The following is a 25,904-nucleotide window of genomic DNA, read 5'->3' as shown; positions in this document are numbered from 1 at the left end:
ATATTGGGGGTGGGAGTGGTGGTTCTTCCATGCTGTAGGATGTTATTTATTGTCACCCAGAATTTTTGCAGTTTGGTACGATATCTGTTCTGTTGATATATATTGTTTATATATATATATATATATATATATATATATATATATATATATATAAATATTTTATATATCACAGAGCAGTCAGCACTGTTGATATCTGGTCCTTCAGGATTCACATAATTCTGACACCAGTTCAAGTTAAATCAGTTTCTTCCTTGGGCCACCTTACAATCTGCCCACAGGATATGCTGGACTAGACAGTCCTCTGGTCCCCTCCAATCACCTCCAGATCTGATTAAAAATGAACAAACCTTCCAATGAGAGGCGAATCCTATTCTTCTGATACACATCTGGTTACTTAGCATTAATGTAAAGACTGCCTATATAAAGCCTCCCTGTGCCCTCCAACAGTTTGTCCTCTGTATTGTTAATCTTGGAGCACATTGCCCGCATTGCCTGAATGGACTTGCTCCCCCCCCAAGCTCAGTCTCTGTACTACTTCTCACTTGCATATGTTAGGTCTTGGTCAACTTTTCTTTAAATGTAATTTCCTGTGCAATAATTTCTAAAAAAAAAAAAAAAAAGAAATGTAATGAGCATCATGCCTATAACATTCCCCCCAACCCTCCAACCCCAGATGCAGCAAAATTTATTTTATTTTATTTTTATTATTTATTTTCCATTTGTTTACCGGATTAGTCCGACTGGACTCAAGGTGACCGTTTTCAGCAGACGCATGGGAAGAAAACTCCAATTACATAGTAAAAAATTATAAAAAAATAATAAAAAAATTATATAAACATAGCTATTTTGTACAAAGATCTACTAAAATAATCTTTGGCCTCCTTCCCTAACTTACTGCCTGTTCCAGCTCTTGTCTAAACTGAGGCCATCTCATGCCTGACATCCAGAACCCCTTAATATTCCACAGACACTGTTTTTCAATCACTGCTGCAGCTTCCTCTTGATGATGCAGTCTGCATCACAGTCCTAGTCAATGTATTAAAAGGGCAAGTATTCAGGACCCTGAGATTACACAACAATGATGAGGATGCACATGCAGCACTTAGTAATCTCAAATGTGATTTTCTCCAAAGAGGCTATAATACTACTGAGATTGATAAAACAGTCTCTGATGCCTGGAAATTGAGGCACACAAAATGCAGACCCTACTTTAATCCAGACATGGATAATCCTGCTACTAATAGCAATGGTACCTTGCCTATTAATGAGTTTAGAGTAGTGTTTCAGTTTGCCAGCAACATAAACCAATATATTGATGTTGTTAAGAAACACTGGCACCTTTTGCAAGAAGTACCTAATCTAAATGCTATTACCACTAACATTCCACAGTTTAGCTTTAGGAATAATAAATCACTCAACCAGCATCTTTGTAATAGAGAGACACACAAGCCAAATTCTCTTTCCACACGTCAGGGTACCTATCCATGCAGGTCATGTAGTGCATGTCCTTACATTTATAGCACAAATACATATACTCATCCAACAAAACAGTTCCATCTGTATTCCCATACATATGCTGATTGTAAAAGTACTGATGTGGTTTATTATGGTTTCTGCAAGAGATGTCCTGTTTTCTATGTTGGCAAGACTAATAGATCTTTTAAAGATAGAATTTTGGAACATCTTTGTGATATCAGGAATAGAATTCATATAAATGCATTAGCTAATCATGTCATGAATACTGATCCCTCACATTCCTTCCAGTTTTTTGTCTTACAACAGATACATAAAAATTTGAGAGGAGGGGATATAGAAAATATTACTGAAGGTTGTGAACAAAAATGGGTAATGAAACTTAATGCAGACAAACATCCAGGTCTTAATGGTACCACATCTCTGGTCCCTTTTTTGAAAGCCAGACGCCTTAAACACAAATAATTTTAAGCATAATATTTATTGCCTCTTACTTATGAATGAATTTTACATAATTGATTTTTTAAAAAGATTTTTTATGCTTAGTAGAAGCTTATGTTATGTATTTTATCTGATTTATGTTTAGTTTTTGTCTGTGCCTTTAAATGCTCCTTCAGGTATGACATCACTAATTATGCTAATTGGTTTCAAGAGTATTTAAGAAATGAGCTGTTTTAACATTTTGTCTGAAGAAGCAACTGAGTGTTGCGAAAGCGCTTACCACTGTTTTCTTTTGTTTATTTTATTAAAGACGCTATTGTGTGCTACCTTGGCGCATTGTTCTTTTGTTCTTACTTCATGTTTTTATGCACCTTGGTTTTACCCACAGCCGTTTTTGTTTGATAGTAGTAACAATTTTAATGTAATTTTCTTTTGCCCCAACACCTGGCTCAAAACTGTGCACAGTTTATCCACTTTGTCTTTTGACAGTCTGCATAACCTTCTGTACTGATGATTTCTATACCTACAAATAATGTGTAGTCCTTGGCCCTTCAGCCTTTTCAGCTGTTAATGTTCTCTGCACAATCCCGAGAAAAATGCATCTGTTGATTGCTGATTTGTTTGTGTCTTTCGGCTTTTCCCAGTTAGGGTTCGCCACAGCGGAACTCTGGTCCGCTAATAATTGGCAGTTGATTTTTACGTACCGGCTTGCCAGGCCTGACACGCAACCTTCAACGAAGGTACGCCCATTCACGCATGTCTCCACGCAGAAGACGCTCTAGCTGAGAATCGAACCGGACAGCGGCTTACTGTGAGGCGACAACGCTACAGCAGCACCACCACCGCGGGTATCATATTCCTGCATATTCCTCCTCCAACAAGAGAAACCCTTCCAAATAATGTACTCTTGCCTTTACTTACCTTCTGCACTGTCATCCAGTGTGAGAAGGCACTAAACTTCTCAAATGTTACACAGGTGATGGAACAACCCTTAGGCTTGTCTCTATCAATGTAGTATTGACCCTCAGATACCACGTAATTCACTTCAAGATGGTCACTGAAAAAGGCCTATTTTATCTGTCTGCCTTAATTGGTATGACAAGCGATGAATATGCTGGAATTCACCATGCTGTTTCTTTGACATCCAGATAATGGGTAAAGTTTTAACTTCTCCAATAAGTGATCATTGAAGTAACGTTGTTATTTCCTTTCCTCTTCAAGTTCAATTCACCAGCAACACTATTTTCAGTTTCCCATGGCTGATTTCAAAATTTTAATAAGCCCCAGACTTTTCTTTCCTTTTGCTGAAATTCTAAAACCCCGAGTAAAACCCTCTTGCAGGCTGTTGCTGTGTCCTAAGAGGGTAGCTTTGCAGCCACTCCCTTAAAATGGTCTCTAGTACTAGTGTAAGTTGTGCTGCCATTCATTCATCCATTCATTCATTCAGTCCTTCATACTTCCATTCTTTCATGCAGAGTCCCTGAAGAGCCATTTTCTCCCAGGAGGAATATCCTGCCTTCACCAGTGGACAACTAGGTAACAGGCTTCATTTAATTGTAGGTTATGACTTAAACTTGAAATTTGCCCATCTTCTGACCTTTGAGCAGTCACTACTACATCACATCCTGCTATTCTATGACATTTTCACAAAATATAATCTGTATTACACCACAATATGACTTTACTGCTCTACCTACTAAACATGAACTGGGCCCAGTAAAGTGTCCTTAAAATACCTTCCTGCATACAACTTAATAAAAAACATCTCAAAGTGCGTCATTATTTACTTATTTTACTTACCTCCGCTGAACATTGCATCACTGTGTAACTAAACCTACAACCTTCTCCCCCAGTTCACTGCTGGCTCCAGAAATATGTTGGTGTGGTAATCCATGAAGCATTGCTGAAAAATGCAACCTACTGTATCAACCTGTAAAGCAGGTAGCTCTGTCTGCCTTTCAACACACACTGCAGAGGCACAGGTAGCATGTCCTGTAACCTCCCCTCTCATGTACATTTGGCCTCCCTTAATTTTCCTGCCTTCCACCACAGAAGAGAGAAAATAAAATCTCTTTTTGTCTTCCAAGCACATCTCCTACTAAAGGAGCCTTAGCCCAGCCCTACCTAACTTCATTTGTAATTTACAAATGAAAACCTGCATACTTTCTGTGATGCCTGTGCCCTGGCCCAGCAATCAAGAAGCCTCAATCCTCACCACTAACACCAGTGAGGGGCATTTCATATAGGAGGAAAGGATAATAAATACACACAGTAAAGTGCAATTTGCCTTAAGAGCATACAGAGATCACAGGCAGTCCGGGGCTGGTCGCTCCCTTGCTCTCCAGTTCCCCAAAAAGAGTCCCCACTGGCACAGCTATAGGGTCCAGATCTCAGCCTAGTGGGCAAGCTAAAAATATCCGGCACCCTCTCTGTCCAACCAATGCTTTGTGTCCCTGCCCAAGTAGCTGACACACACACACACACACACACACACACACACACACACACACACACACACACACACACACACATACACACACCCACTTTGAGAAGAGTTTATACAACCACACAGACACTCCTGGGAAAGGCTGGCACAGGTTCTCCAGCTGTGCCCCTTTTACCCAGACTATACAGTAGAAATCACTGCCACCACCCAGCTAATATTTATCAACTACCCAAAGGCCCTTAAAAGGGTGACCAATTATTACTGCACAATATTATTATCCAATTGGTAGTATAACTAAACAGTCAAAGCTTCTTAGATTGACTTGGTACAGGATCACTATATACATGCAATGTACTCTTAGAGCTTAACTTATCTCTACACAAAATAGCCACAGTTGAAAGGTTTTAAAATATTTAATAATAAATAATAAAAACACAAGACAAAACTTCTTACTACACAGTGCTAGTCGAGTTCAGAGATCACAGAGAAATACTTAAAAGAATTCAGTAGTACAGTTCTGACATCACAGAAAAACACTTAGTCTAATCTTTCTAGTTTCTAGCTATTTCTAAGTGAAAACACAAGTCTAAGATAAACTTACATATAGAACACAGGCAGAGTGCTGATGAGTTGGATGGTCAAGACAAAAATGCTTAATGCTCTCTGATTCTCTCTGTTTTTAAAATCACATTCCTGGTTCACATTACACCATTCTTCACACTTCTCTGGGTTTCCCAGGCTAACAGGCTACATTCTTTAGTAAGCTCACACCAGGTCAGGAAGCAAAGCCATTAAGGACATTTGTGCGTGCAAATTCTGGCCATTACTCTGGCTAGCAAGAATTCCTTCATCTAGACAGGCTGGAGCCGTGTTTACATCAAAGGGTCACAACATGCTTTACTTGGTCAGTAGAGTGTACTGTTGTTACATTATTTTCCAGTTCCACAGGTAACACTATTTTTTACCATTTAAGACACAAGCCTGTGGTTAACATTAATATTTACAGATAACAGAATTATCTCCAAAATTCTATCTGGATAGGCTAGCAGCCTTCACCTATCTTCACCCAATCTTCACACTTTCCATCAAGAGATGAACACCATCCTTGTCATACATATCAAGACATTTGGCATGGATGCTGGGTAGGGATATAAATGTCCCACTCTTTATGCAGCAGTTTATCTATGGTATTGTTAATTCTGCATCTCATCATTTCTATAGCTACAAAGGACCTAGCCCCCTCTTATTTTTATGCTATATTACTTCTGACCAACATATACTGGTCTGTGACCAGCGCTCACTAATAAAACTTCTAGTACAATTAAATCCTACAATTCTCTAATGGACGACTAGCATATGTCTTTTTCTCCCAAGTGAAATGAAATAGTCTCAGGCTTCCTCCCTAACTTGGTTGCTTGACACAGCACCTGCCTAAGCTAAAACCACCTCATGCCTGACATTCCAAACCAGTCAACCATGCAAGCATGCTTCCTTTGTGCCGAAGCCCAAAGACCCTTCACAACATATCAGTGTTGCAACTTTTGATGAATGAGTGGCCCACTGCCCAGGTATGTCCAGACATCTTCTTTGACTGGGAATGTAAAACAAAAATAAAGAATTAGATCAATCCACTACTAACATAAGCTATGTATGCACTGGACCGCCACCTGTCCAGCTTCATATCATCTTATGAAGTCCCCATCCTGTAGGCATAAGAGGCTGCTCCTGTTTGAAATGAGTGTGGCATGTACCTGCTTCTATTTAACCCACTCATGTCCACTGTCTTATGAAGTATCATCCTCTTTTAATACTGTGTAACTGGATCCCCTTGCTAGTGGCAGAAGAATGGTCCTGACTGCATGCCCTGCTTTGCCTGATCCTGAGCCAGCACTTTTGCCAGGTCTCAGGTCAAGCCTGATGGAGCATGAATTCATACCCATTGACCTCTCCATACATGATCTGTTTCGGACGTTATTATACACATCCAAACACCCTTTTTGGCACACATAAACATGCACTAATGGTAGTAAATGGTAGTAACAAAGGCTGATCCTTCTATTTATTTATCTGTATCAGTTCAGACCATCTAAATGTTAAAGAGCTGGATATCATCTGAGATGCCTGCTCTGTAGTTCTTAGGATATATTTACATGCATAGATAAGGCCTCTGTGAAAATTCTGCCTTGCACACATCTTCTGAAATAATTGGCTTACAAGCAGTTAAGGTAATTTTTGTTATTTTTTTAAATTACCTTCTATGGCTTGACACTAAAAATTCAGTAAATTTGAACCCCACTTTTCTTTGGTGACTCAGTATGCAAGTTCCTTTTCCTATTTCTTTAAAAAAAAAGGATACCAAATATTTTCCTTTCTGACTGGATTACAGCACAAACCATGTTATTTTTCCATACAGAGTATTTTTCTGATTAACAATAATCACCTTTAGTGCCATTCTAAGTCATTCATCTGTCATTTGTCTTGTAATTTTTCCTCCCTTTGGGTGATCCATAAATGACCTCTAGTTTGAATGTGCATCTGTATTTCTTGCTACTAAAGTGACCCTTAGTAGCCAATCCCCTCCTGCTTTTGCCTTATATCTGTTGCTTTGATCCTTTACAGAGCAGCTCCGCCCCCTCCAGTATTACCCACTGTATGTTCTCTGTGGAATGTAAACTTACATGTATTCACACCTTATTCATGGTTCTCTGTGCACCATACTTATGTGACTACCACACCATCAAGGTAGTGCTTCATAAACAAGTTATAGGCATCTATACTCATTCCACCCTATTTCCAATAGTCTTGTCCCCTTTGTCCTATTTATTTCTCTATTGTTTTGGGAGGGGGGACTGAAACATTCACTCTTCTTTACTGACGTCTCTGTTATCATGTCATTTTTTTACTTGGGGGATTCTGGTTTATTAGTTTGCTGAGCTTTCCATCTTGGTTACTGTAAATGCATACCAAAGAAACATTTGGTGTAGGATGCAGAACACTGCATGGGTGTAAAGCTGTATCCCTCCTTGCACAGCACTGATCCCCAAAGAAACTTCTGGAGCCACTGGCTGTCCATATCCTGGACTGCTTATGCAGTGCATCCGAGAATCCCTAATGGTGAGGACAAGCAACAGTTCAATGAATGTTATTTTGTGTGCTGTACATGTGAAGATCCTCCGTAAATTTGCAAACTACTGTTGTACAGCTTCCATCTCTTTTTCACTCATGTCATGTATCCTTAGGTAGGCAATAGCATCCATCTTCCTTCCTGGAACAGCTGCTCTGGTTGCAACTCTGCTGTATAGCTTCTTCAATGACATGCTTAGTTCCTCATTTAGTCTCCATTGCCAGTATCCCCATAAAGAGGCCTATCTGTGACTGGGGAGCAAGGGTGTAGCTAGGCATACTCAGTGTACTCAAATGAGTAATTTTTTCTGAGCATCTCTTGGAAACTTCAACAGTCAAAAATAATGGTTAGAATTGTGCAAATGAATATTTAGAGCACAGAAGTGTTCAAAATGCTTGTGTGAAAGGAATACAGCTCTAAAAACAGCTTTTTATGAGAATAAATGGTAACAGTTGAAAATAATGTGTCACATTCCTATATATATATATTGGGGGTAGCACTTTGAGGATTGAGTACATTTTTAAAATACTAAGTGGGTAGTAGGGGCAACAACATGAGGTTTCAGTACAAAATGTAGATTTATGGCTACACCCCTGCTGGAGAGCATAAAATCATGCAGATGTGGCATGGAGGAATTTACTTTTGTTTGAACTAACCTGTACAATCAGTATTTTAAACGTATCCCTGCTTTTTTATTCTTTGTCTCTGATTCTTGAGCCAACAGGTTAAAGGTTGTGTTACAGGTGTAATATTCAAAATTAATATAATTGATTTTCAGTCAACAGTAATGTGAGAAGTATGCATTTATATGTGAGGTTGTAATTTCACTGTCACAGATACGTTATTTGCTATGGGAAAGTATCATATTTAATGGGTAGTTGTGTTGCTAGATTAAATTCATTTCACTTGTTCTGGTTCTGGCTTTGTGAAACAGAAACCAGGCACTGAATGCGAATGCAGTAGAAATAGCACTACACCTACTCAAAACATTAACGCCCACATACAGGAAACAGTTTCCAAGCTAATTTTTTTTTTTTCCCTTGCCATATGGGCACTCTTTCACTTCTTCTTCCTTATTCTTCCCTCCCTGGCAGGTTCTGAGATGACTGTGGTATATGTGAAACTCAAAGCCAACCAGGCAAGCTTTCACTCCTTGCATGCTGCTGTTTTATTAATGGAAGAGGGTCTCCGCAGCTGGTTGGGCTGGCTTCTCAGGATGCTGTGAGCAAGCTACGTTATGTGTATATCTTGTTCCTTGAATCAGTAATAAGATTAAAATGTCTAGGATAAAAAAAGAGTCATAGACATATTTTAGTTCTGTCTGTTAACTATCACACTTTATGAAGCCCATTGCTCATTTCATCTCCTCCAGGCCACTGATACTACAGGGAAAAGGAAATAATCTACATTATCTAATGCTATTTAATGCTTAAATGCACAGTAATAAATTATACCCTGAAAGATAAGATAACCTTTGATTCACTTACTCCCATTATGTTTTGTAGTTACAGGCTGAAGTGTGATCATATACCACACATTTTGCAAACTTGTCACACTTCATAGTAAATAAGAGGTATGATCTTTTAAATGCATGCTGTTTAATTGCAATGTAGGCAAGATAACAGGTTTGAAACAACATGCAGTTTTTGACAATGAGTAAATCTTGTAGTGCTTAATTGCATTATTTTTGATTTATTCTGTAATGTTCTCTCCAATGCACGATTTATGACACACGAAAATAATTTGTATAGTGAAAGGTGTGGGGAAGGACCTTAGAGAGATTTTTTTTTTCTGCCTTCATTCTGGTAAAGGGAAGTAAAGCTTAAAACATAGAAGCTTCTATGTGGGTAAGAACTGGACGTCTATCTCCTGGCTCCTTGTTCTTTCAAGGATACCGATGAAGTTGGTGAATCCGTCTGGCCTAGCACATTAATTGCCGTTCTTTGGGTTTAGTGGTTGAGAGAGCAATATATACGTACGTTATATTCAACATAACTAGCATAGTTGGTTTGAGAGTATAAAGGCAACATATAAATTACATTATAGACACAGTAACTTAAAAAACACAGAATATACATGCATTATATACAGAGTGGCATCAGAGTTGGTATGTTGAAAGAATCAAAATCAAAAATAGAGTCAGAACAAGATATGCAGAGAGAAGAAGGGAATGAAGAGGTTGTGTTATATGACCAAAGAGATAGTAATTGCATTTTCCTAGAGTCTTGAAATCTGCTTTTATTTGTGAATGGAAAACGGGATAAGAGGAATGATCTTTATGGAAAATCAAATGACGAAGATGACCAATGGCTCTGACAAATCCATCTCACATCCAGGAAGCCTGTGCATCACAAAAAAATGAGACACAGGATGAACAAGGACAAAAAACATAACAGGCATTTGAGGAGACAGCTGTCCCCAGCATTAAGGTAGAGGACTGACTTCACTTCCTTGGTATTTTTGAACAATGAAAATAAAGACTCTTAAATGTTGCCATATCTTTACAACAGGAATAAACAGTCCACAATTTCAGATTCTACTTCCTCTTCTATGAAGGTACTGAAGAAACCAACTCAAGCAGGCTCCCTACAGTCTGGGACCAAGGAGGACTACAAAAGTAGGGTCTCTGCAGCAAAGTCTAATTTGGTTTAGTTTAGCTCACCAAAACTAAAATATTAAAAAAGTATTTTGTTAAACTTATAAAATGTAGTCCAAGTTACTATTTTTTCTGTACAAATGTCAAAAATAGATTCAGTACAAGTTTATGATCATAATTATTTGTCGCTGAGAAACCTGGATCTAATAAAACTAGCTTGATACGTATTTGCCCACATAAATATCCACTAAGCTCTTAAATTCACGCAAGGAGGAATTACTATGGGTGTACATAAAAAGTTTTTTCCAGAGCCTCGGAAGTTACTGAGTTACAAAGCAATCCTTTTTTGTCTCATTAAGACTAGTTATAAGCATGCATTTACTGATTTTATATTCAAAATATTCATGTCCATATTAAGAATATTAAATAAACCTAGATTTTTCTGGGCTTTAAAAACTAAACAAAAGTTTGACCTCAGGAAACAATGAGAAAATTAATACAAAGATAGATCTTTGAATCTCTTCTCACATGTTTTATTCACAACTTCCACTATGTGATTAGTGAATGACCTCTGAACTTTTTCTCCAGCTATGCATTGCTTCTTTAAAATGATGGAAAGGAAGCTTTAGTATTCTTAATGAGGACACAGCAATGTTATACAGTATAAAGTGGAAATAGAGCTACAATGAGAACAGACAGTCTTTATAATTAAATACGATCTACTGAAGACTTTCCTAACTGTATCTGAAGCAAAGTGAAATAAGAAGGGTGGGGATAAAATACCCCCACTCTATCAGGGGGTGTAATATTTTAGTGTCACAAATTGCCCTTTCGAATGGGTTATGTACATCATGGGGAGGCAGTAGCAAGGGACAGGCTTGTTGAGGGGCATTGATATTCATTAATGGTTCTTCTTAAGAATGGTGTTAATGTCTTGAGTGTGGTTGCTTCATTTATTAGGTTAGAGGGCTGCTGCCTACGTGTCTTGTTGGTATAGCTGAACTGCACGTAAATGTTAGCAGTATAAACAATTTATGCATGCTCTCCAATTCTTTTCCTTTCTTTTTTTTTTTTTTTTTTGTTTTCATAATATACATCTCTGGAATACCTTGGACCTGTTTTACCTTACCTTTCTGAAACAGGGCCTATCTCAGCTGCATTGCAAATCCCCTTCTCTAACTCAATGGAGGGAACTCTGATTACAGTTTCATGCCATGTCTGGATGCCTTAGCTGTGGAGCATTGTACATTCACGGGTACTTACTAGGCTACAGATCTGTGAGGATCATAAGATGCCTAGCATTGCATCCCCATGGTAGTTTTAAGACCTCATATTTTGCGTAAAAATAACCCATAGGTAGGCTGAGCATGGATATGTTAGGACATTTAAATGTTTTTCCAATTCATGAGGGACAGGGTGCTAAACTGGGCATGAATTTGCAGTTACCCATCAATTCTTCCAAATTACATTTGAACAGAGTAAGAGGGCTACTTTGCTTTATCTGATTTGGAACACAGTTCTATAGAAACAGTATTCTCTGTTATACATACCTATCCCTCCAACATGTTTGAATACAAATCCTATTAAATACATACATACATAAAGCTATTACAAATCCTTTATCTGCTATTTTAAGGTGTAAAAGTCAGGACCTGTAGTCATACCTTTCTGAACTCAGAACTCTTCACGATGCAAAAAAGACTCAATTTCATTATGTTACAATTCAAGGGTGTAGCGTGCCCATATCTGAAAGGCTGGAGAAATGACCTACAGTCATTCTTCTCTGACTTAATTTCATATTCTCTTTCTGAAGATGGCACTGTGTCATTGTCCCAGACCTTGTTTGCCTCTCAGCACCATGGTTCTTATTTTGGATATACACTTTAAGCAACAGCAGTGGCATACTGTGAAATACAATCAGCTCACCGATACAGAGATATGCTGGCATGCGTTGTGTGGTTTAGCTTCCAGCTACACCTCTCAGTTGTGGAGCATCCCTGATTTTGCCTTTAAGTTTTGACCTGTCCCTCTTAATATGTTTGATCTTTTGGTAAATCATTTAGGATTACAGCCAGTCAATAATACCAGACATTAAGAATTTAACAATTATTGTTCAGAAAATGCATGTTGGTGCAAAACCTTTTGTTCTATTAACTTTTTAAAAAAAAATTGAGTATTATTTAACAGCGCGGTGGTGCAGCGGTAGCGTTGTCGCCTCACAGCAAGAGGTTCTCCCATTTGATTCTCGGCTGGAGCGCCTTCTGTGTGGAGTCTGCATGTCCTCCCTGCAGTTGAGTGGCGTTTGAAAGACATGCGTGAATGGGCATGCCTTTGTTGAAGGTTGGGCATCGAGCTGGCACCTCGGCACCATGAAAATCTACTGCCAATCCTTAGTGGACCGGAGTTCCACTGTGGCGATCCCTAACCGGGAAAAGTCAAAGGAACAACAACAATAATAACATTATTTAGACATTATCCTTGATTTGGGGCCTTGTTTCTCCTTATTTGTGAGTTTGTCCCTAATTCCTGAGCAAAGAAGGTGCAAAATATACTTCCAGGTCCTGTTTCTCTGTACTACCACAACATTCCAAGTTTGTTCCTGCAATAAACACTGATTAAGTTGATATGCATGCATTAAGTTTGATATGCAACTACTATGCATTATGCATGTGTCTATCACTGGCCTCTGACATATATAGTCCACCTTGTACAGATTATTAAAATTTGCAGCATCTTTTGATAATAAAAGCTGTGTAAGTATATCACAGTACGTTATATAGACAATTTCATTTTGTGCTGGGATAAAGTTGTACTGGGAGAACATGCCTTGTATGCCCATAACCTAGGGCTATAGATAGGTATAATCCACCTCCTCTATTATGGCATTATTAAATACTTCAGAAATACAGTTGTACACTGCTGGAGGAGTTCCATGATCAGCCAATACTAACATTTGTAAGTTTATTCTTGGAAGCCTTAATAGAAGCAGCTCATTGCCAAAGTCTATGACAATCTATTACAAAGTTTTTGTATCAACTTTGCCATGTCTTACATGGCCAATATTTCAAGATATTTCCTTCTGCATGTGATATATAAATGAATCACTGTTGCTAGCTGTAGCACCCAGGGTTTCCATTACCCCCCATCTTCTTGCAGGGGGTCTTTGCCTCCAAAAAGAAACTTCTTGAACATGGGACATTTATTTGTAGCCAATCAAATAACAGCTAAGTCATCCAATGTCAATACTCAGCCACTCTTTTATATGACCTAAACTTATTTGTTAATAATGCTACAGACATTAGAACACCCCCCTGCACAAGTGTAATCTGCAATAAACCCTCCCTCTGTGTTTCACTCAGGTATCCAGTAGCCTTGGAAGAGAAGCAGCAACTGTTTTTCATACACATATAGATATTAAATGTACTTATAAAGCATATGAACTAGCGCATGGATGCTGAAGGGTTCTGGGTAATAATTATGAGTATTTGTTGTAGAGAACTTCTTTTGCATTACACAAGGGGAAGTGATAGCTTTATCTAATGTAGAGAATTTCAAAGGATTTCACTGCCAACCTTTAGAATTCAGATTCCTAATGGAGCAATATCAGAAATGCTTGTGGCGCCTTAAGAAATAAAGCTCATATCACATGCCTGATAATAAAGAATCCACAGGCCATATAACTGGAAGGATTCAACTCTCTCTCTTAAATTCGGAAAGGTGACAAGCACTATACCCTACCCTGTGTATGAGATTTGATATCTACATGATGCTCCCTGGTTTCACAGAGATGGCCCTGCAGGGTTTGTTCCCTAGCTTCAATTGTAGGTATCCCTATGATGCCCATGCCCTGGCCCAGCAATCAAGGACCCTCAATCCTCCCCACTAACACCAGAGAGGGTGTCTCATATAAGAGGAAAGGATAACAAATACATACAGTAAAGTACAATTTCCCTTAAGTACACACATAGATCACAGTTAGTCTGGAGCTGGTTGCTCCCTTGCTCCCCAGGTCCCCAATAAGACTCCCCAGTGGTACCGCTATAGGGCCCAGATCTCAGCCTAGCTGGCAAGCAAACCTCCAGTACCCTCTCTGTCCTACCAGTGCTTCATGTCCCTGCCCAAGTAGCTGACACACACACACACACACACACACACACACACACACACACACACACACACACACACACACACACACTTTGAGATAAGTATTTATACAACTTCACCGACACTCCTGGGAAAGGCTGACACAGGATTCTCCAGCTGTGCCCCTTTACCCAAACTATATGACAGTAATGACTGCCACCACCAGCTAATAATTATCAGCTACCCAAAGGCCATTAAAAGGGTGTCCAATTATTACTGTGCAATATTATTATCCAGTTGGTAGTATAGCCCGGGGCTAAAGCTATAGGAGTGGCTTAGACAGTAAATTCTATAAATATGCAATGTACTCTAGAGATTTACTTATCTCTACATGAACCAGCCACAGTTGAGAAGGGTTTAAAATATTTAATAATAAATACTAAAAACACAAGACAATACTACTACACCACAGTGCTATTCAAGAGTTCAGAGATCACACAGAAACTTAAAATAATTTCGTAGTACAGTTCTGACATAACAGAAAAACACTTAGTTTAATCTTTATAGTCCTAGCTATTTCTACAAGAAAACATACTTCTAAGATAACTTACTTAAGACAACAGGCAGAGTGCTGATGAGATGGATGTCAAGACAAAAATGCTTAATAATCTCTGGTTCTCACTGTTTAAATTACTATTGCAGTTCTGATAAAACATTGCATCATCTTTTTACACTTCCTGGAGTTCCCAGGTTGACACATTAACTACATTTACATTCTTAACACCCCCCTTGTGTTATCTTGCAGCTGGTCAGGAACAGAGCAATACAAATACATTTGCATGTTTAAGTCTAGAAAACAATAGAAAGAATTTCTTCATCTAGACTATTCAGCACCACTGTTTCCTTGAAACAGTCAGCGCATGCTTTTACTGGGTCAGTAGAGAGCACTGTTGCCACATTTTTGTAACAGCATTTCTTTACATTTAAAACAACAAGCCTGTAGTTTACATTTATATTTACAAATGATAGAATTATGTATCAAGTTCTATTTGATTAGGCTGGCAGCCTTCACCCATCTCTACCAGTCTTCACAATCCCCACAAAGGGATTGCTGAACCCCAAATAGTGACTGAGGAAAGAAACTTATGTCATCCAAATAGTGCTTTAAATGTGGTAGCCAAGCCCTGATAAATCTTCAAAAGTAGGAGCAGTGCCCTGGGAAACCAACTTACTACCCAACGAGAGTGGGCTCAAATAATTTTGCTTCATGTGTAGCCCTTATAAAATTGGACAGAAAAGCCTATATATACTTCTGTATATCAAGTATGCCCACCCCTACTGCTTATTGTTGGGGTGCAGCCAACATAGGTATGTAGTCTTTTTCTTATTACCCCATATAAATTGCTTGCTTAGGGTGCACATTTTGGTAAGCCACATATTTATGCTTAGAATTGAAAGCTAAATCAACAGATAAAAAAGGACGGGCAAGGAACAGCTTCACAACTGCTATTCACCCTAAAAGAGACAAATGGAGTTTCCTCCGATTGTAACTCAAAAGTAGAATTTGTCCGATATCTCCTTGAGTTGCAGGTTAACCATTTGTGGTTTTCTTGGTTGGGTGCAGTGTAATGTCCAGGGATTTGGATTAGAATTACATCAAGAAAGTTGAAAATGGTGGTTTAAAGCATATACGAGGTGTGCTGCTTCATTGATAGGAAATAAACAGGTCTTTGTTGGCATTCATTATCAGGACCAAGATAAAGGCAAGGATGGAAAGAGTGGTTAGTATGGTAGGAACCTAATTTATTTTATTCATTTATTGTCAGCATGAGGCAATCATTAGCAAACAACAATGTTCTGGTTTCTGTCCCATTAGAGTGTCCACCCAGAGATTTCTTTCCAATATATGGTTTATGGTGCAAATCAAAGGCATTGCTAACAAAAAGAGGGCTTGGGGAAGTAGGCACCACAGTTTAGTACCATTGTTTAAGGGGGACTGGAGGAGTGAGTTCAAATCTGTTTAGCACATATGCTAATAGGTTCTTGTATACTACTTTGATATCATGGAGGAGTACACTAGAGAAGCCAATTACTATCATTACTCACCACATAAAGTTCCACTTGATGGAATCGAGTACCTTTTTAAAGTCTGTCTTGACGGCAGTGGCTAGTTATGGGGTAGAATGCAATTCATGCACATTAACTGAATGGTCTAAGGTGGTCCATACGAGACCTTCTTTGCGCAAAACCTGACTGATTTTTAGCAAGAAAGGGAAGACACACCTTTAATCCCACTGAAAAAACTCTGATGTGCAGCTTTAGATAAATATTGACCTAAATAAAAAAAGTCTAGCGTAAGGAAGGGAAAGGAAAGGAAAAAGCATTTTTGTACGCTGCTGTTTTTCATTTCACTAGGGTGTCAGTCTCTAAGATAAATAAGTGGTTGTATTATGTGCACATTCAACCAAGCTAGATCAGATGGTCTTTTCTGGAAATTCATCAGGGGATGTGACATTTTATAATAGCCGCATTGCAACATATAGTAAACATGTCCCTTTCATTAGTAATTTTTCTGTACTTGTAGAAACTTACCAATATTTTTCTTATGCCAAAGTAAAGTTGAAATTTTCTCACTCATATCCTTGCTCTTTTCTGTGTCCAAAAATTATAGAAGAGGCTCTTTCCATGTAAATGAAATATCACCTTCAATACTGGGGGCCTGCAGAATGACTGGAAACGGTTTCGGAAAAGACCACTGCACCTGCACAGCAATGTGGTCACTAACTAAATTTCTTCTGAGAGCTCAAGAGCGTCATGTTTCTAGGCTACAATAAAGCATTTACTTCATTAAGTCATGCCATGCTTCCTTGTAAGCTAAAATTCAATGGACTAGGCAGTGACAAACTTGGGTGGTTCAAATGTTAGAAAGCAGTGCATCTAAGACTGATGTGCAGCATTCTACCACCTTACCAGTTGAAAAAGGGGTATCAATATGCTCAGCGCTGTGGCCATAATTGTTTGCATTATTCATAAATGAATTATCCAGTTGCTTCAGCTTAGTCACTACATTTGCTATGCATTTAACAAGACCTTCTGGGATACTCATAATGATCACAGGATAATGTGTGCCACTTTGTCTAGCAAACACCTTATTAAACATGTTAAGGGCAAAGGAAAACTTCTCTAAAAACTAAAAACAATGCTGTTTGGTACCCATGAGGGTCTAGCAAGTGTTACTGAAAGTCTGAGCATCTTGTCACCTGTTGAATAAAATTAAAAGCAGTACCTCCAAGTATTTATAAGCATTGGAAGGGGACCATCCTCTTCTCTGTTTTAGAGCACATAACCAAAACTGTCGCTAGAGCCAAGGCTTTTCTAGTAGCCTGCCACACTAATTGCTTTCCTATCCAGGGAAGGAAGAGAAATCCTTTATAAAGGTGTTAAGCTCTGCCAGTTTTTTGCATGGTCTTCTGACAAATTGCTCGGTAAGGTCCAGTCAGTGCAAAACAAAATCTGACTTGTTATAATGGGTTATACTATCTTGAGTCTCTTTATAAAGTAAAGTGCCTTTTTATTACTTATCAAGCCAAGCTCTTTATCTGAACATTAGTGTGTCCTACCTGGAGCATCGCAGACCTCTAGCTAGAATTATAAGGCAGAAATAATTTCACATAACATGAATATATACAAGCAATACAATGCTCGATCTAGACAAAGCATCTCATTGTCTACAGTTCATCTCAAGGACCCATTCAGTTCTTGAACTACAAGTGTATAATCCTCTTTTGCAATGCGTAAAGGCTATTTTCAGTCTATCGAGTTTCACTAGGGTATTAAAACTGCACCTGTGTGATGAAGCCTCCTGTAAGTACCTGGCTCAGTCACTTGAGTAATATGGCTTCAGTCACTTGGACAAAACAGTTCTGTAGCTGTAATTATGTAGTATTTGCTTCAACAGTTTGCACAGATGGGTCCATTTTTCCTGCAGCAGATGGGAGGAATGTTGTTTGTCTCATCTCTAGTCCCCATTTGTCACTTATTATTATTATTACACTGCAATAGCTTCTCCTTTCTAGCCCCTTTCTGTTACCTTTCAGCTTTTTATAAAATTATTTATACAATGCAAGGATATTGCTAATTTGGGGGACTTTAACATTTTTGTATTACAACACTATTGGTGCTTTGATTGTTTGCAACTGTTTCTCTTAGTGTTGTGTAACAGTTCACTGTTTTCTACGCAAGTCCCCCAGAAAATGAGCACCGTCCATGAGGCCTAACTCAGTTAGCAAGATGTAAATAATTAAATAAACATATAAAGCAAATATGTTCTGTGTTTTAACATCATTACATATTTCTTTGGCTTATTATTGTCTAAATACTTACAATGCCACATATTGTTGTTTTTACACAAGCATGGTTCATTGTACTATTTTTGTAACAAGTTATTGTCTGAAAAGGAGCCTCTGTGGTAAACTTCACTTACCTAAAAAATAAATGTCTTTGCCTGCTGTCTGCAAGAGATTGAGTTAAAGGTAAAATAAAGAAGAAGAGCTTCCTTTACTAACAGGATGAGATATTATAATCTTTTCTGCCTTGCTGTGGATATTGAGGAGGTATACCTGCACAAAGCTTACGACAGATGCTATTAGTTGTGGAGGACCAAAAATGGAAGTTGAACAAAAAAGCTATTTTCCTCATGGATAGGAGATTTCTTACACAAGGATAACATATTATACTGAGAACTAATGCTGTAAACTGCAGAGTTTAAACTATGGTCATATTTTTTGTTTTAATTCATTGCATGTCTTTACATTTACTGCTATATTTGTGTAGTTAGTTTATAGGCTATAAATATTGATGTTAATTCTGGGCTGCTGCCTGCAAAATGGAAGTGTTTTTTTTTTTTTTTTGGCTACTGTGCTAGCAGTACAGATCTGGAAACATCACTTGATTGAGCTGATGAAAATACAAAGCCAAGAGCAATATGTGCTGGTTAGAACACAAAGGAGATGGCACATCCTGGTAGGAGTGTCCATTTTATTGTGACAAGAAGCTGCCTGGCATGAGAGCCGCAGTGTGTGTGTGTATATATGTGTGTGTGTGTGTGTGTGTGTGTGTGTGTGTGTGCGCGCGTGTGTGTGTGTGTGTGTGTGTGTGTGTGTGTGTGTGTGTGTGTGTGTGTGTGTTGAGGGGGCAGAGGTAGTCACATAGGCTTTGCTTTTGATACTAGTTTATGGAGACGGTTAAAACAGTCAGAATGGAAAAAAAAAAAAAAGAAACAGTACCTAGTAATGTACACGATGGTGGTGGATCAAGCCCTGCAACCCACCAACAGCTGCTAACTTCTTAGCATTTTGTTCTCATTGTGGTCTAGTAAAGGGAATCAATCCAGGGAACTAGAGAAGGGGAGAAGTACCTAGAGAAAGTAGGATATAGAGCTGAACAGATAAGATAATTCAATCAGGCAGATACAAAGGTAAAGTGGTAGAATAAAGATAATAAAAATATATCCCTTGGTTCATGTCACATCTCACCTCTTACACTAATTTCTGCAGACATTTTCTCTCATTAAAGATCAGTGATAAATACCAGTTAGCTCTGTTTCTCATTAACTTGAGCATCACTTACGTTGATCAAATGGCAAAAAAAAAAATCTGTGCTTTTTTTTTTTTTTTGGAGGGCTTGTTCAGCTGAAGCTGCTATGAGATTTAGTTTAGAAATCATCACAAACTAGTGCTTGTGTGGTGGGTTTACTGGTAAACAAGGGAACTGCTGACCTGGACTCCATAGAATTCACAAATGTTGCAACACTCCCCCGTGGTGTTTAGCATACCTTCTACAGTACCTGAATTGCAGGATAGAATAGGTGTCTGGCTAGTGTGTAGTGGAAATGTAATACTATCTTTCCTTGTGCTGACACCACTATGAAGATCAAGCTTTTCCAGCTTAGGAAGGCATTAGATTTCATGAAGAGATGCGGTTCATCAATCAGACATTCTTCTACAGAGCCTTTCCTGTTCACTGGCGTATGTTCACTGGAGACGCCGGTTTAAGCCTAAGTTGTACTACACAGGTTGACAGTATGCAAATCACATGGCCTTTTATTCTAGCTATCCGCACAAGTGTAGTGTCGCAGAACATGTTGTCAAAAATGTGCCATAATTTAATCAAGTTATATCGAGTAAACGCATTGCAAGTGTGTGTAAGACAGGACCCACAAAAAAATGAAATCCTGCTGTAAGATTCAATTCAGGAATTTGAGTACCCCAAGGTATATATACTGTTAAAGGAGGTAGTGATCAAATGCTCTGTTACACCAAGAAAGTGACACTGGGGCTTCACTGGTTTTGGTGGGAGGGAGTGTCATTTTCTTGAAGGTACTGCCCCTTGTAGAAAAGTAGGGTCCGTGCTGACAGAGTAAAGAGTCAAGGCACATTAAATGTTTGATAAGTAGCAGTACAGGACTTTTGTGTGAATTTAACACATATAGTTAACCCTGCGCTGATCTCAAAGATTAGGTAATGCAAATGAAATAATCCCACCCTATCTCTTGACTGAAGGCCTCCTAAGGTGCGTGGGCCTCACATTGCATTTCTCCTGATTGTTTGTTTTTCACAAAGGACTATAGAACTATACAACGCTATAAGCAGCCCTCTGATTCTACTTGTGTATAATCTGCTGTCTTGTACATAAGATACCACCCTCTCTAAAACTATTTATTCAAGTCTCCCTAAAGATCCTATATCTTTTTCACAGAAAATGACACCATATGCTGTCTCTGATCCCACTTGTATATCAACAAATAAACAAAGTGCTATATCCATTTAAACTGAGTGTGTACTCAGGGGTCAGTATAAATCTAAAGTGATAAACATAATGATGCATGTTACAGTCTATCTTGTTACTGTTTTGGGGGTTTTAACCTCAGGTCTCTCCACTGCCACAAACTGAGTTGGACAACCTGGTTAACAAAAAATAAAAAAGAAATATACTGTAGGAGATCCAAATCATACTATAAAGCTAAAAAATTAGGTTGCAAAAACAATATCATGCCACAGTACTGGAAAAATATTATTAAACCACACCACCTTATAGTACAATACTGAACTATGCTGCAGTATGAACCATTTACATGAGTAGAGTACAGAAGTGCATGCTGTAGTACACACAGTAGTACCAAATCATACTGCAGTACTCCAGAATTATCAGTGCTGCAGTACTTAAACATTATGCTGCAGTATTTCAGAATTACAGTGCACTACCAGTGATGCAGTACTTAAACATTATGCTGCAGTATTTCAGAATTACAGTGCACTACCAGTGATGCAGTACTTAAACATTATGCTGCAGTATTTCAGAATTACAGTGCACTACCAGTGATGCAGTACTTAAACATAACTGCAGTACACTCAAACCACACTGCATTATAATAAAGTTATAGTATAAGACAATACTGGAACAGAATTTCAATAAATGGAAGTATCTTAGCTAGTTATGATATTTTAGGGGGTGTTATACAAGTACTGGAGTCCCAAGTACTTGAAGAGTGCTGTCTTGAAGCTAGGGATTCAAGCATCTTACAGCTTGGGTAAGCTACTGATTGCTTCATCCTTGAATTCAAATATAGGTTTAGGTGAGCAACTGCCATAGCTTTATCTGAACATATTAGCTGAATTCAAGTAAGCTAAGTAAAGTAAGTGTGGCAGCCATGGTGGAGGAGTGGGAGGTGTGGGACTGTCGATCTGTGTGATAGTCAGGAAGTGGAACTTAGATATAAAGAGTGGTAAGAGGGATTTTAGGTGTAGGTGGTGGGAAGGGAATGTTAGAGTGAAGAAATGAGAAGGGAATCTTAGGGTTAGGGAGTGGGGAGGAGATTTTACTTCTAAGGAGAGGGAAAGGAGTCTCAGGGTTAGGAATGAGACGTGAGTTTTAGGGTTAAGGACCAGGCAATGATTTTAAGGTTGGAGTTAGGGTTCTGGTATGGCTATACAATTTTGTAGGATAGGATGTTGAGAAGGCTAAGTAGTTGTGGGAGACTGAGTTAATGGGAGTTACACCACTAGCTTTTTTGAGCAAGTGGCAGCAAACAAGTATGTCGTGAACAAACAGCATGTCAGCCCTTGTAGTAGACCCCATTTTAGACCCACATTTTCACCATTCCACCTAAAAGGACTTGACATTATAAAAATGTATCACCATTATTGTGCAGACCACCAAGAAAGGCAATTTTGCATCAGTGATTATAGAATGATACTTTAAGATGGAGTTGTACAAGGATAATGTCAGATTTCCTGAGCTGGGACTTTAGCAGCAATATTCTGAAATAGAAGTTCATAATTTATTGATACTTGCCAATGTTACGTGGCTACATTTAGTATGATGACTATTTGTGTTACAGGGCTAGCCACCTAACAATGTAAAGCTTGGCTCTAGATGATTTTCACTGTTGAGGTGTCACCCCGCAAGAATGGGGAAAGTGATGTGGATGGATGGATGGAAGAATGGATGCCATTTATAAGCTCCCTCTGTCCATAAGGGACATGGGTGACATGCCCATGCAAATTTCCTATTCCCCTCCACTGGTCTAGGTTGAACTGGGTAATAGATGAACTCATTTTCACATGGATGGGAAGCTTGTTCCATAGAAGTGACAATCTCTGGAATACATATTTGTCTCTCCAGCATCATCTGTTTAAGTCCCCAGGCCTTGTATTTCTGGCACTTTTTAACTTACGAATATGCAGGAAATTCACAAGTGTGGGGTTTGCGGATGGCTTGTAAGCCAGGCATAGATCACCCCTCAACAATCTATAGGAGACTGAGTAGAGGGAAAGGACTTTAAGATCCTCTTCATAAAGCAGGCTTGTTACAGCTTGTATTCTTTTTGGAAGGAACCTCTGAGGATGCCCTAGTTGCTGTATATGCCTGGTCAGGTATATACAGAAGGGTGCATTGTACTCTATGATTGGTCTGATAAGGGTGGAGTACAGTGGGATAATGACTTCTTTGGACCTAGATGCCATGCCCTTACTTATAAGTTGTGCAACAGAAAAGGATTTCCTTACCACCATGGCCACATGGTGGTCGAAGTTAAGGCTATTGTCTATGTGCATACCCAGTTCAATGACCACTGGGTCGACTCTTATGGGGGTATTATCAACATGGTAATTAGCTAGGATGGCTGACTCCCCAAAAGGTACAATTATGCATTTCTTAGCACTGAGTTTAAGACCATGGCTTTGGCACCATTTGTTAGTGAGAAATAGACCTTCTTGAAGAATGCTAGTGACTGCAGTGGAGTGGATAACCTCCAGCTTGCAATTATCTGCAAACTTAGTCAACAATAAACCTTCAGCATTTGCTTACATTTCAGAGAAATAGATACCAAAAAGGAGCAGGCCCAGTACTGATCCCTGGGGGACTCCAGTAGTGGCTTCTTGGTAGAGGGACTCACCCTCAACTATTTTGACCTCCTGGGTCCTATCAGTGAGCCAGCTGGCTATCCAGTGGGTGATAAAAGGATTTATATCTAAATTAGTGAGCTTGTCTATAATGCCTGAGTGGGGTATTGTATCAAAAGCCTTGAACAGGTCAGGGTAAGCTGTGTGCACAGTCTTACCCTCATCCAGTGCTTGGGTGACGCTCTCAAAAAAGTCCACCAGATTTAATGGGCATGACCTTCCTTTAACAAAGCCAAACTGTGATGAGTCCAGAGTTTGCAGGTTACCTATTTCCTCATTTATTGTGTCCATGATGATTCTTTCCATGGCCTTACATATGAAGTTGGTAAGACTTATTGGCCTGTAGTTACCTTGATCAATGGTTGGGCCTCTGAATGACTGTAGCCATCTTCCATTCCTTGGGAACAAAACCTGACTGTAGGTTTTAGTTGAAAAGTGGTTCAAGTGGACCAGAGAGGTCATGTTTATACTATTTATTAAACATCCTGGGATGTTATTGAGGCCCATCAATGCAGTGTTTTTGACCTTGGAAAGTGCATTGATGACCTCTTCCCTAGTAATCATTGGGGGGATTGTGGTATGCAGTATTTCCTTTGGACTATCGGGTGGGAGCGGGGGAATATGTTTATGGAATTTCATCTTACTCTAGGCTAGGTATTGTAAGTCTCTGGCAAGCTGGTCAGAAAACGCTTATAGAGGAACTTAACCTCTTTCTTCTGCTATTAAAAGGCCCTGCTTTCTTTAGGCTCCAATGTTACAGCAGCCAGAACAATGATCATTATACTTTTGCAGATTATCATGCAATATTCACATGTAAACTAAGAGCAAAATCATATACAGCTTGTAAGCTACTAAAGAGGTACACACCTGAACAGAGACTTGATCCCTGAACCCTGAGACTAAAAGTCTGATGCTCTACCAAATGAGCTATCCAGGCTTCAAATGTCTTTCCTAAATAACACTGATATACATTTCTAAACACAGTTTATAGACAATTCTTTCTGAAAAACATTAGATAATCACAATACACAGCTGACATTTTTACATTCAGTGTTAACATATTTGAACACAGATTGGAGGACATGAGATTCAAACCTGCAAACACAATCTACATCCAAACTCTAACCTTGAGAATTACCTGCCTACCTAACATATCTTAACTGACAAAGCATATATATTAGTTGTTAGTATTGTAGATCCAGATTTTTCGGTTACCAGGCATGAGTGCGTGCGTGTGTGTGCCTTCTGTAGAAGGTTGGGCCCCGGGCTGGCAACTCAACACCGTAAAACTCCACTGCCAATCATGAGCAGACAGATGATCCACTGTGGCGACCCATAACTGGGAAAAGCCGAAAGAAGAAGAAGTTCTGGCACAGTGAGACAGTTCTTCCCAGAAGCATAACTCCAGATTCAGTTTTGGAATATTTTTAGTAAAAGTTTGACTTAATTTAACTTTTCCCTTCCCAGCTTTTAGTAGCTAGGGCCCTCCACTGATGGATAATTCAGTTCTTTTTTAGCAGGGTGGGGGTCCCATCTTCATCACATTGAAGGGCCAAATGCTTGACCTACTTATCCCATTTCCCTTCTACCTCTACCTGAGGTCAACATTATACAGTGACCCTAACTGTACGCTGACTTGCAGATGTGCACAGGCTTACAACTTGTGGGGTGAGCCAGGACCTCCAGTCTTACAACTCCTTGTTGCAGTTCCTTCAGTTGCCACTGGTGTTTGCATCACAGTGGCATCTAGAAATTCCTCATATATACCCCCTGGGGAGGGGAGCCAATCAAAGCAACTCCTTTCATCCATCTCCTACATGGCTTTCTAGGAATGGTGCTGTTTACTCCATCCTGGATCATCAGCATTGCAGTTAGACACCCACACTCATGTCAATGGGTTCTGTTACATTTATTGGCATACTCTTTATACTTTTCACGATAAGAGATTTGAACTTACAGTCAGCATTGATGGTTTTATTTGTAAAAAAAAAAAAAAAAAAAAAAAAAAGAATATTATGGTAGAATTAATAAAAACGTACTAGATAATGACAATTTAGCAATGCTCGCTGTGGTCATTCTCATTCAAAATTAACTAGTGAGGTTAATATTCGTATTGGGTCTTGTAATTGTGAGAAATATGTGACAGGCAACTTTGGTACATGGTTAAATATGAACTTTTCATTTATTAATGAAGATAGAAGCTCCTGGTCTCTTCTTATGGGACGATCTCAGTAAGTTAAATTAGACTTTGGTGAAATACTGAACACTTTTGTTGGACAA

This window comes from Protopterus annectens, chromosome 10.part0 (genome assembly GCF_019279795.1).
Source record: "Protopterus annectens isolate FY-2018-M chromosome 10.part0, PAN1.0, whole genome shotgun sequence".
NCBI lineage: Eukaryota > Metazoa > Chordata > Ceratodontiformes > Protopteridae > Protopterus > Protopterus annectens.
Note: the sequence above shows the minus strand (reverse complement) of the source record.